Source organism: Petromyzon marinus, chromosome 30 (genome assembly GCF_048934315.1).
Source record: "Petromyzon marinus isolate PM22_M1 ecotype Great Lakes invasive population chromosome 30, UKy_Petmar_22M1.pri1.0, whole genome shotgun sequence".
NCBI classification, from domain to species: domain Eukaryota; kingdom Metazoa; phylum Chordata; class Hyperoartia; order Petromyzontiformes; family Petromyzontidae; genus Petromyzon; species Petromyzon marinus.
Genome location: NC_133696.1, coordinates 10774382 through 10785119, shown reverse-complemented (window position 1 = coordinate 10785119; position 10738 = coordinate 10774382). Strand labels below are relative to the sequence as shown.

General features: G+C 45.6%; 1 protein-coding gene across 4 annotated transcripts in view; it reads right to left on the bottom strand.

The window, feature by feature from the left end:
- Positions 1 to 10738, bottom strand: part of KCND1 (potassium voltage-gated channel subfamily D member 1) — a 500895-nt gene that overhangs the window by 404750 nt on the left and 85407 nt on the right. The window lies entirely within an intron of this gene.

The window sequence follows — 10738 nt, the reverse complement described above, 5'->3', positions numbered from 1 at the left end:
GGAGGGGCTGGGTGGGGAGGGGCTGGGTGGGGAGTGTGGGGCTGGGTGGGGGGTGGGAGGGGTGGGGGGTGGGAGGGGTGGGGCTGGGTGGGGTGGAGCTGGTCACCCCGTGGTGCCCTTATAAAACTCAACGTTTAACCTACTCACACCGGCTTGTGCCCGCTCTCACGGTCGGGCATATTTGCGGAATACACCACGTGCCGCCTTTGTTGACCCTGGCCATTGACCGAGCAACCCAACGTTCCTACCAGCTCCCTCCGCAGGAATGTGTTTGGGTCATTTCCTTACCTTTATTGCACTTTGCACGACTATCGTGTTGTTGTGTTGTATGTTGTTGTAACGTTCTTAGCCGCACCTACTTGACATCTATCAAAAAATAGCTTTATAGCTCATCGGATTCCTCCAGTATAAAGAAATATTCTGATTATGGATTCAGCTTAGGCTTGAGCATTAATTTTTTGTTTTCATATACAAAACTCAAAATATCTGTGTTAAAATGCTCATGTGGGTAGTGTGTATCTCCATTGGCAGCCTTGAATGAGGAGTGGAAATTCCTCATTCCTATGGCAGACATCAGTTTTTCAGAATGGCAATATTGGCGCCTCCCCGTCCACATCATCTTCGGGTATATATTTAAACCGTGAAGCGATCTACACTCCACTCGAAGGTGCTTTATTTGTTGGAAAGTGCACACTTTGATTGGTTGAGAGAGCAGTCAACAAAGGTGCGCTACTTTTTCCCCACGTGGCAGCCTGAGACTCGGCCCCCCGGATATGAAGTTTCAAAGCACTGAGCGATCCCACACTTGGACACGCTATTATAGAGTAATCATATTTCTGCTGGGTATAAACGTGCTTTTGTAACGTCGCTGTAGAGCACCACATTGGGGACGGCAAGGGTGTGTTTTCTTGATTGAGGTTCCTTTTCAAGGACCGCAGCGCCTCTGTCGACCCGCAGCGTTATTGGTCCCCAGAGGAATCTGAAAGGAGGAGCACCCAATTTCCTTGTGCCGAAATGGAAGAGGAAGAAGAACCCAGCAAAAATAAAGGACCCTTGGCCTGATATCCCTAAAGGATCCTGGAGGTAAGTGCCACAGAACCAGATAACTGTTCCAGGCTGAGTTAACCCTGAGAGAGACGCACTTAGGAAGAGACGCTGGAAATTGATCCCCAGGTCACTGGAGTAGCAACGGCACGTGGCGTTATGCTCACGGTGCCACCTGTCTGCTCTGGCTTCCCCCTCTGCCCTTAGGCAGAACATTAGACGTCAAAGGTAATCTGTGAGCGACTGATCCGAGATCGAATTTGTAAAGATTTCTGCATAAATCTGAACCGGAGTAATGCTCGCAAGGGGGTCTACGAAGTCAATGTGTTCAACTTTTAACTTTTCGATTTATACTGCGTTGTCCGTATGTCCAACCAGTATGCTATTGGTACTGAATATTTTAATGGTACATTTGCATTATTTATGCGACTTCATTCCAGTTTATAGCCCTCTGCTTTCAAACACCTGGTTGTGATAATGGCCCTTTGTTCACAAATTAAAGATTTAGTCTCTATACGTCTATGTTATTTAGTTGAAAGAACATGGCAATTGTAAGAAACTTGCATTTAAACCCAATGCCCTCTATATCTCCAGCAGAGATCCCAATGTCATTTGCTATCTCTCTGACATTTGTAATTTGCGATTCCTCATGAGCTCGCTATGACACGTTATTTAGGGATAGCATAACTGGGTCTTTATTGACATCATCACAGCTGGATGGAACGCTTCGGTAATTCCCCACAAGAATGAGCGGGTGCCATCGGGCAACGGATCTTTATATTTGTCTGAGTAGGATAAATGCTCAGACTGCGTGTTAATGCATATACCCATGTCTTTGGATATTTAACTAGAACATGAGGTTTGCTGCAAACATGCTAAAATTTAGTGCACATCTGTCCATGAAACTAAGCCAGTCCTAGTTACACGAGAGAGAGGATTCAAAATAAAAATAGGTGTTACCCTTTCGGGCAATAAAACACATGTTAAGATGTTCAAACACCAAATAGAAACATTTTGCAAGGAATCAATTCTGCATTAACCACACGTGCAAAATGGTGAACATGCAAAACAAACATGCTACGATAATATATGCCTGTGAGAGTATATATGTATTGGAACATGTTGGTTATATAACTTACAGCCCTTTGTCAATCCACTGTGGAATGAAGGCATCCTCCATGCCATGTTGGTCATGGGGGATATTTGACCATACTGAGTGGAGGGATATTTACTGAGCTGAGTGGACTTGCCGGTGGCTGGTACCAGCGGTGTCAAGATCAGCCTCTGTGGAGGAGGCTCGTGAAGGATGCTGCTACTGGGCAGTTGTTGGCAGTCACACTCCAATAACAGCAGCGGGCAGAGGAGCGATGCTCACAACAACGAGTGGAGTACCAGGCGGATAAAAACACATTGGCACAGGTGGTGCATCGGCCAGTAATCTCAGTCAGTTAACCTGAATGAGTCTGGACAGTTCAGGACTGTACGTAATTATTAGCGGTTTTTTTTTATTACAGCTAGCTCCCTATTTTTTTTAACGGAATTTTCTACACTGCGGCTTTGTTTTAAAGGGTACATATCAATCATTCAGAATATATTCCATTTTCAAAGCGTGCCGAGCGTGAACAAAAAAAAATGAACTTCAAAAAAACTTTTAAGTGCACGAATGCAGTGACCGGTCTCCGGGAGTGTGCACACAGAATGCGTACACACACACACACCAGCATGCACGTGCGCACACATACACGCACGCGCGCGCACACACATACACGCGCACACACACATATACGCGCGCGCACACGCGCGGATGCATGCACGCACACACACGCGCGCACACACACACATACACGCGCATGCACACACACACATACACGCGCATGCACACACACACACATACACGCGCGCGCACACACACACATACACGCGCGCGCACACACACACATACACGCGCGCGCACACACACACATACACGCATGCACACACACACATACACGCGCGCGCACACACACACACACGCATGCACACACACACATACACGCATGCACACACACACATACACGCGCGCGCACACACACACACACGCATGCACACACACACACATACACGCGCACGCACACACACACACGCACGCGCACGCCACGCATTTGCGACCACCGCGCCGAGCTTCCTGGAATCCGCGTCAACGCGGCTCGACTCCCCCCGCCTGGCCCACTTCCTCTCGGGCACCTGGGACGCGCGCCCGCGGCAGGCGATGCCGGCGTCGTCGGGAGTCGACGACGCGATGGCGCGGTGACAATTCTGCGCCGGGGACTGTCGGAGCGAGACCGCCACCACATCTCCACAGCAAGGTCTTCATCCGGGCCACAAGGGGCCACAAGCGTGAAGTGATTTACCAATTGTTACAAAATCGTTCTTAATTTCATTCGCATGGGTCTACGAAAGGTGACGTGATTGCATAGCGTGTCTGTTTAAGTTTTTGTGTTTTTTGGGGGGAACAATTAATAACAGCGCAATATTATTCATAATAAAGGATGTTTTTGGTGTTAGATCGCGCAAATATAAACGTGTCGCGTAACCCTTCACCACCCGACACAGCCAGTAAGGTTTGTCACGTAAGCTAAAAGTGTCCATCCGTTTCTACTTCAGCCCACCGGTGTGTTGGAGAATAAATCCTCAACATTTACAATTTGAGTAGGGGATTTAATCTCAAACACACCGGTGGGTTGAAGTAGGAACTAATGGGCAAGTTTTGTTTACGTGACAAACCTTACTGGCTGTGTCAGGTAGTGGAGGGTTACAGCACATATATACTTACGCGAACTAGCCCAAAAAACCTTAATTATGAATTAATATTGGCCGCGAAAGCCTACGTGTTAAACAGCAAATTATCTCTGGGCAACGATCTGTGGTTGTTGATTTGTTGTCTCTGGATACTGGGATAATGCATCTGTGAGTGGCGTTGGTTAGGTGGATATATGGGTAGGTACGTGAGGGTGTAGGTGATTAGATAGGAAGATAGGCAGTGGAGTAGGTGGTTTTGTGCTTTGTTAGGTAGGTATGGGGGCAGTGTGGGTGGGTACTTGGTTATGTGGGTAAGTAGATAGTTAGGTATGTAGGTGGATGGTGAATACGTGGGTGTGTGCTTAGGTGGGTGGGTAGATGGGGTAGATGGGTGAGTGGACGGGTAGGTAGGCGTGCCAGCTGTTAAATGTGTGTATCGGTTGGTAGGTCACTAGTTTAAAGGTCGTGAGTTAAAATCTCAATTTGGGTCGATTTAACCAATCCACCATTTTTGGCTCAATAAAAAAATGGTAACAATTTGTGGAACGTTGACAACATTTGCCCTACAGGAGATAATATCCTGTACCATGAGAATGTGAAATTTTCACCACTTGCTCCAGGTCACCGGTAGCGATGAGTAGGGCCACTAATTGCTAATCTGTATAAATAGATATTCCACCTTTTACTTTGTGAGAAATCAATGGTACAATTCTAGATGGAGGTTAGAGGGCTGCATTTTCCTCACATGGGTCTGGGAGTGATGTGCGGGTTAATGGGGTTTGAGGGCTAAGTTCAAAACCTTGAAGGTGTGCATCAGCTAATGATATAGCCCGGTGTCTAACGTGTGATCCAGAATTCCCACCACAGCCGATTCTTGCACTAAAAACACGCCTTTGTTGCATGAGGTTTGCAAAATTTCGGCTAAGTGTGGTTGTGTCAGTCCGGATGTAGAACTTCTTTCGCACCGTACATAGCCAACCGTGGTGAATCGGAGGTGCGCAGGGGGGGAAGGATGACAAACTAAACTGAGTATCCGCACGGGGGGGGGGGTGGGGGGTGGGGGGTAGTAGTGTGCACAGAGAGGCAACGTTTGTGAGAAGGAAGCAGAGGTATTTGAGTCCTGAAATAGCAACAATTTCAAGTTATTTTCACTCGCAAAATGGATATGCAGTGGCCCTTTCGCGAATGTAATACCCCATTCTCCCGTGCAAACGAGACAACGAATGTCAATGGCCTCTCATCTGGTTATATCGGGGACATTCAATAAAATTATACACAAATAAGTTGAATCTTCTACGAGCATTGTCAACTCGCATCGTGCTCACGGGAAGCGTTGCGAGGCGGAAGAGTGTGGGCGTTAGGATCGATAACAGGACGTCACGTTTGGTGATTATTGTTTTATTATTTCCTATGCATGCACAGATGTTAACTCCCCTTGTGCCCCTTACCTTGGACTTCATCAGCACAAGGACGCTGCCAAAAACGCCGCCGCAATGCAACCCGACGCAAACACCGCACATGCAAACCTTGAATGAAAACGTCCGTGCGTTGTTGAGCGGCGAAGTTGCGAACGCAATGGGATTTCATGCCTACAATTTATTATGCAATTAAATACGTATAATATTGGCACAGTGTCGCAGAGGCGATCAAAAATGATCCCCAAAGACGAACAAACACGAAATGTAAAGTGTACATTGATGGATATAAATGATACAAAAAAATAACAATTTCATTTATGCATGTATCGCAGGTGTGCAGGGGTTGCAAGATATTGTATTCGTTAACTTCACAGACGTCGGCTGTGCAAAGGTATTTCGGTGGCTCAAGGACACTGACGTTTGTCACAATGTCCTGACCCAACGCTCCCAAGATCCTGGGTTCAAGCAATTGCATCACTCTGGCAGAGAGTGTTACGGAAACTTGGAGTTGCCATTGATCCCGAACTCTTGTTCCTTTCCCATAACTCTGCAGGGACAGCAGCACTTCCGACAGCGTGACGTCTCTCGCACCCGTCATTAACGTACCTCATCTGCTGCTCGGAGCCTCGTCCATCCCTTCATCACATCCCAACCTGAATATTGCAACTCTCTCCTCTACAGCCCCCTCCCCAAATATCCCTCATCTCCACACTTGAGATGATCCAAAATACAGCTGCCAAACTTATCTCACACACACACATGTAAATGGGACCATATCACCATAATACTCCAAGCCATCCATTGGCTCCTTATCTAATCCCGGATTATTTTAAAGATCGCACCCACTGTCGCTAAGATCTTCCACGGGCTGTCTCTTGCCAAGCTCTCTCCTATCACTTCACTCTACTCCCCACCATACAGCATCCCAGAAATCCACATTGTCGACTCCCAAGTCCAGGCACCAGACCTTCCTTTAACCTCGCCTGGTATACAGGAGCTTGTGGGTTCGATTCCAGCCTTGACACCTGTATATTTGGAGTTTTCATGTTCTCCCCGTGGTCGCGTGGTTTTTTTCTCCGTGTCCTCCGGATTTTCCCTCCATATTTAGGAACGTGTTCAGAGCATTTGGCTGCTATAAATTTCCACATATAAGCCACTTCGTTGAGCTGTCAAATTGTGGCGAGGCCGCTTCTGAAAAAGAGCTATATACAGTGAGGGGAAAAAGTATTTGATCCCCTGTTGATTTTGTATGTTTGCCCACTGACAAAGAAATGATCAGTCTATAATTTAAATGGTAGGTTTATTTGAACAGTGAGAAGCAACAACAAAATCCAGAAAAACGCATGTCAAAAATGTTAGAAATTGATTTGCATTTTAATGAGGGAAATAAGTATTTGACCCCTCTGCAAAACATGACTTAGTACTTGGTGGCAAAACCCTTGTTGGCAATCACAGAGGTCAGACGTTTCTTGTAGTTGGCCACCAGGTTTGCACACATCTAAAGAGGGATTTTGTCCCACTCCTCTTTGCAGATCTTCTCCAAGTCATTAAGGTTTCGAGGCTGACGTTTTGCAACTCGAACCTTCAGCTCCCTCCACAGATTTTCTATGGGATTAAGGTCTGGAGACTGGCTAGGCCACTCCAGGACCTTAATGTGCTTCTTCTTGAGCCACTCCTTTGTTGCCTTGGCCGTGCGTTTTGGGTCATTGTCATGCTGGAATACCTATCCACGACCCATTTTCAATGCCCTGGCTGAGGGAAGGAGGTTCGCACCCAAGATTTGACGGTACATGGCCCCGTCCATCGTCCCTTTGATGCGGTGAAGTTGTCCTGTCCCCTGAGCAGAAAAACATCCCCAAAGCATAATGTTTCCACCTCCATGTTTGACAATGGGAATGGTGTTCTTGGGATCATAGGCAGCATTCCACCTCCTCCTCCAAACACGGCAAGTTGAGTTGATGCCAAAGAGCCCCATTTTGGTCTCATCTGATCACAACACTTTCACCCAGTTGTCCTCTGAATCATTCAAATGTTCATTGGCAAACTTCAGACGGGCATGTATATGTGCTTTCTTGAGCAGGGGGACCTTGCGGGCGCTGCAGGATTTCAGTCCTTCACGGCGTAGTGTGTTTTTCCAATTGTTTTCTTGGTGACTATGGTCTCAGCTGCCTTGAGATCATTGACAAGATCCTCCCGTGTAGTTATGGGCTGATTCCTCACCGTTCTCATGATCATTGCAACTCCACGAGGTGAGATCTTGCTTGGAGCCCCAGGCCCAGGGAGATTGACAGTTCTTTTGTCTTTCTTCCATTTGCGAATAATCGCACCAACTGTTGTCACCTTCTCACCAAGTTGCTTGGCAATGGTCTTGTAGCCCATTCTAACCTTGTGTAGGTCTACAATCTTGTCCCTGACATCCTTGGACAGCTCTTTGGTCTTGGCCATGGTGGAGAGTTTGGAATCTGATTGATTGATTGCTTCTGTGGACAGGTATCTTTTATACAGGTAACAAGCTGAGTTTAGGAGCACTCCCTTTAAGAGTGTGCTCCTAATCTCAGCTCGTTACCTGTATAAAAGACACCTGGGAGCCAGAAATCTTTCTGATTGAGAGGGGGTCAAATACTTATTTCCCTAATTAAAATGCAAATCAATTTATAACATTTTTGACATGCGTTTTTCTGGATTTTTGTGTTGTTATTCTGTCTCTCACTGTTCAAATAAACCTACCATTATAATTATAGACTGATCATTTCTTTGTCAGTGGGCAAAGGTACAAAATCAGCAGGGGATCAAATACTTTTTTCCCTCACTGTAGCTCAATGGGCCTTACCTGGTTAAAATAAAAAAAAATAGTTGTTTTAGTTTAGTTTAATATCAGTCTCGATGGGGTGAATTATTACACAACTAACAAAACCCGGGAAGACTTACAGATGTCCCAGGGCAGGCAACTGGGGAAACCAAGGAGAGGTGCCAGCCCTAGTCCGTCTCTCTAATCTATCCTGAGGAGCCACATTTGCCAGCACTTTGGTTAGGAGATCTTCACGGGTATATGCTTAATCGACGTTCACTGAATCCCTCCATAGAAATTCCTCTTTGCTAGGAAACATTTTATTTTTCACATAATTTCAACCAACACTGTCCAACGATAACTTGTAAACTTTTGATGAATTGTCAGAGCCAACCCCGGATGGGCGCTCCCTGTTGTGAGATGTCCTTAACTGCCACAGCTATTCTCACATCAGTGTTTTATTGTTCAAGTTTATGTCTGTTTGGACAGCTTATCAAACCCCCATGCACAAAGTGTGAAGTTCTTGAATAAAAACAAATGCATTCAGCTTGCAACAGAAAATAAAGTGTTTAGAAACATTATGCTCACTCATGTCGTGGTTACCAGGGGATGCTGATGCTGGCAGGGCACTTGAATCACAATTGGAAGGTCACGTCAATTCTGGTGAGGGATCACCTCAGCCCATCATTCCCCTGGGGCCGATACATTGAGTATCACCATATGGGGTTTCAGCATTGGCTGTGCTATGGATAGGCTGCCCCCCACCCCCCCCCCCCCATCTTGGGAATTTTCACCGCTGGGTTCAAAGCTATCGATGGACAAGAGCAATAATATTTGGCGAAGCAAAACATGTACTATCTGGAGTGCGCACTGTCTGGGTAAAAAGGCGTTGTAGTGTAATACTGTGCACAAAGCGCTGCAGTGTTATACTATTTTGACAATATTTTAGGGCGTGTGCGTTGCGTGGCACGCTCACGGCACTTGCGTGAGAGCAACATGCGTCACAGAGTGGAACGGAGTGCTGCGAGCGCGTCACTCGGCATCACGAGTGACGCGTTGGTGCCACTGCAGATGCAATTGGGCTCGGTGACCTGCGGTTTTCGCTCATGTACCGGCATGCGTCTTCGCCAATGCCCCCCCTTTGTAATGGCCCTGTCGTTCTTCTCCAGTTGCCCCCTAGCCCTGACTCCAACACTGCCCCCCCCCCCACCCCATGTCCCACCACTGCCGCGTTGTTTAACGCAATTTCACGCACAACGAAGTCCCCGAGGGTAATTGTTGCACTGGGGATTCTTCGCAATGTTGTTTTCATCGCAACGTGAAGCACAAATTTTCGGTCAGATTGAACCCCACGTGCATTTGATCATATAGAAATAACTCCATAGATTTTAAAAATATATATTTTTTAACGGTTAAAACACATTTAAATGTTTACTGTGAAGACGCAAATGCAAAATAATGTAGATTTATGTAAATACAAGAGATGGCACATCTAGTTGATTAAGCCCATCAAATGTCATCAACGATGTTTTGTGGTTGATTACTTGGGTCTCTTTATGAATGGCAGATTCTCATACATCCTGTCTCCCGAAGGCTGGTAACCCCCTGCAAGCCACGCCTAGCTCATTCTGTTAACGATGTCATAAGCATATTCTTTGTGTCTTTCGGGAAAGTCACGTAGATAGGTAGAAATTAATTAAAATATATATATATATAAAATAAACAAAAAAACTACGATGTTTCGATCATAACATAGGCGATCGTCATCATGAGGAAAGAGGATGTCATAATCCCCAACAACCACCTCCCATCCAGTGGCACACATTGAAACAGAAATGATGATTTTACAATTTTCATGTTATCCGATAGTCGGGTAATATAATTGTTAACCTGTAGAGTAAATGATTACTTAAATAATAGCATAGTCTAGATCTAATGTGCACGGAAAATTCAGATTTTTGGTATACTAGCATCTGTCCATAAATGCATTGTCTCCATTCATTCAAAGCATGTTAGTTTCTAATCACAACTAGTTGCCTTGATGCAGTGCTGATTGGATTAAAAAAATGTATTTAACATTCACTTTGGCAGCTAAAAATATGTAGTAATGTTTCCATGAATAGAGGAAGAACTCATGACTTCGGTGTGTAATTAGGAATGCTGACGCTATCAACTGAATTAACCTGAAATTCAATGACAATCTGAACTCCAGTGATATGTAAAATTGTTAATTTAAACGGTATAACATGATGAACGAATTCCACACCGTTGTGATAGGATTGGTCATTCAAGTAGGGCACACATCTTGCTCCATATGCCGGCATGTGTGTGAAGTATCTCAATTGCCTAGCTTGAAGGAAAAAGAATAGCCATGCTGTAAACAGTGCAAAGCAGTAACGTTTTTTTTTAAGGTGATTGGGTCGCCTCATTTATTGTGAAAGATCTCAAACACACACAGAAATGACGTAAGAGACTGTGTTATTTGAACTGAAAAGAAAATTATAACTGTTGGGGGGAAAGAAAAAAAACTGTCGCAGTGGTGAGTCACCAGGCGTGTAACTCCTCCCTGTGTTACGTTCACCGATGCCGTGATATCAGCCAAAACGGTCACCGCTTTATTTTTCTCTCTAAATGCACGGTATATATATATTTTTTCTCCGAACCCTTTGTACGCTGCCCGCGTGAAACGCCGACACAGCGAGTGGAAAAC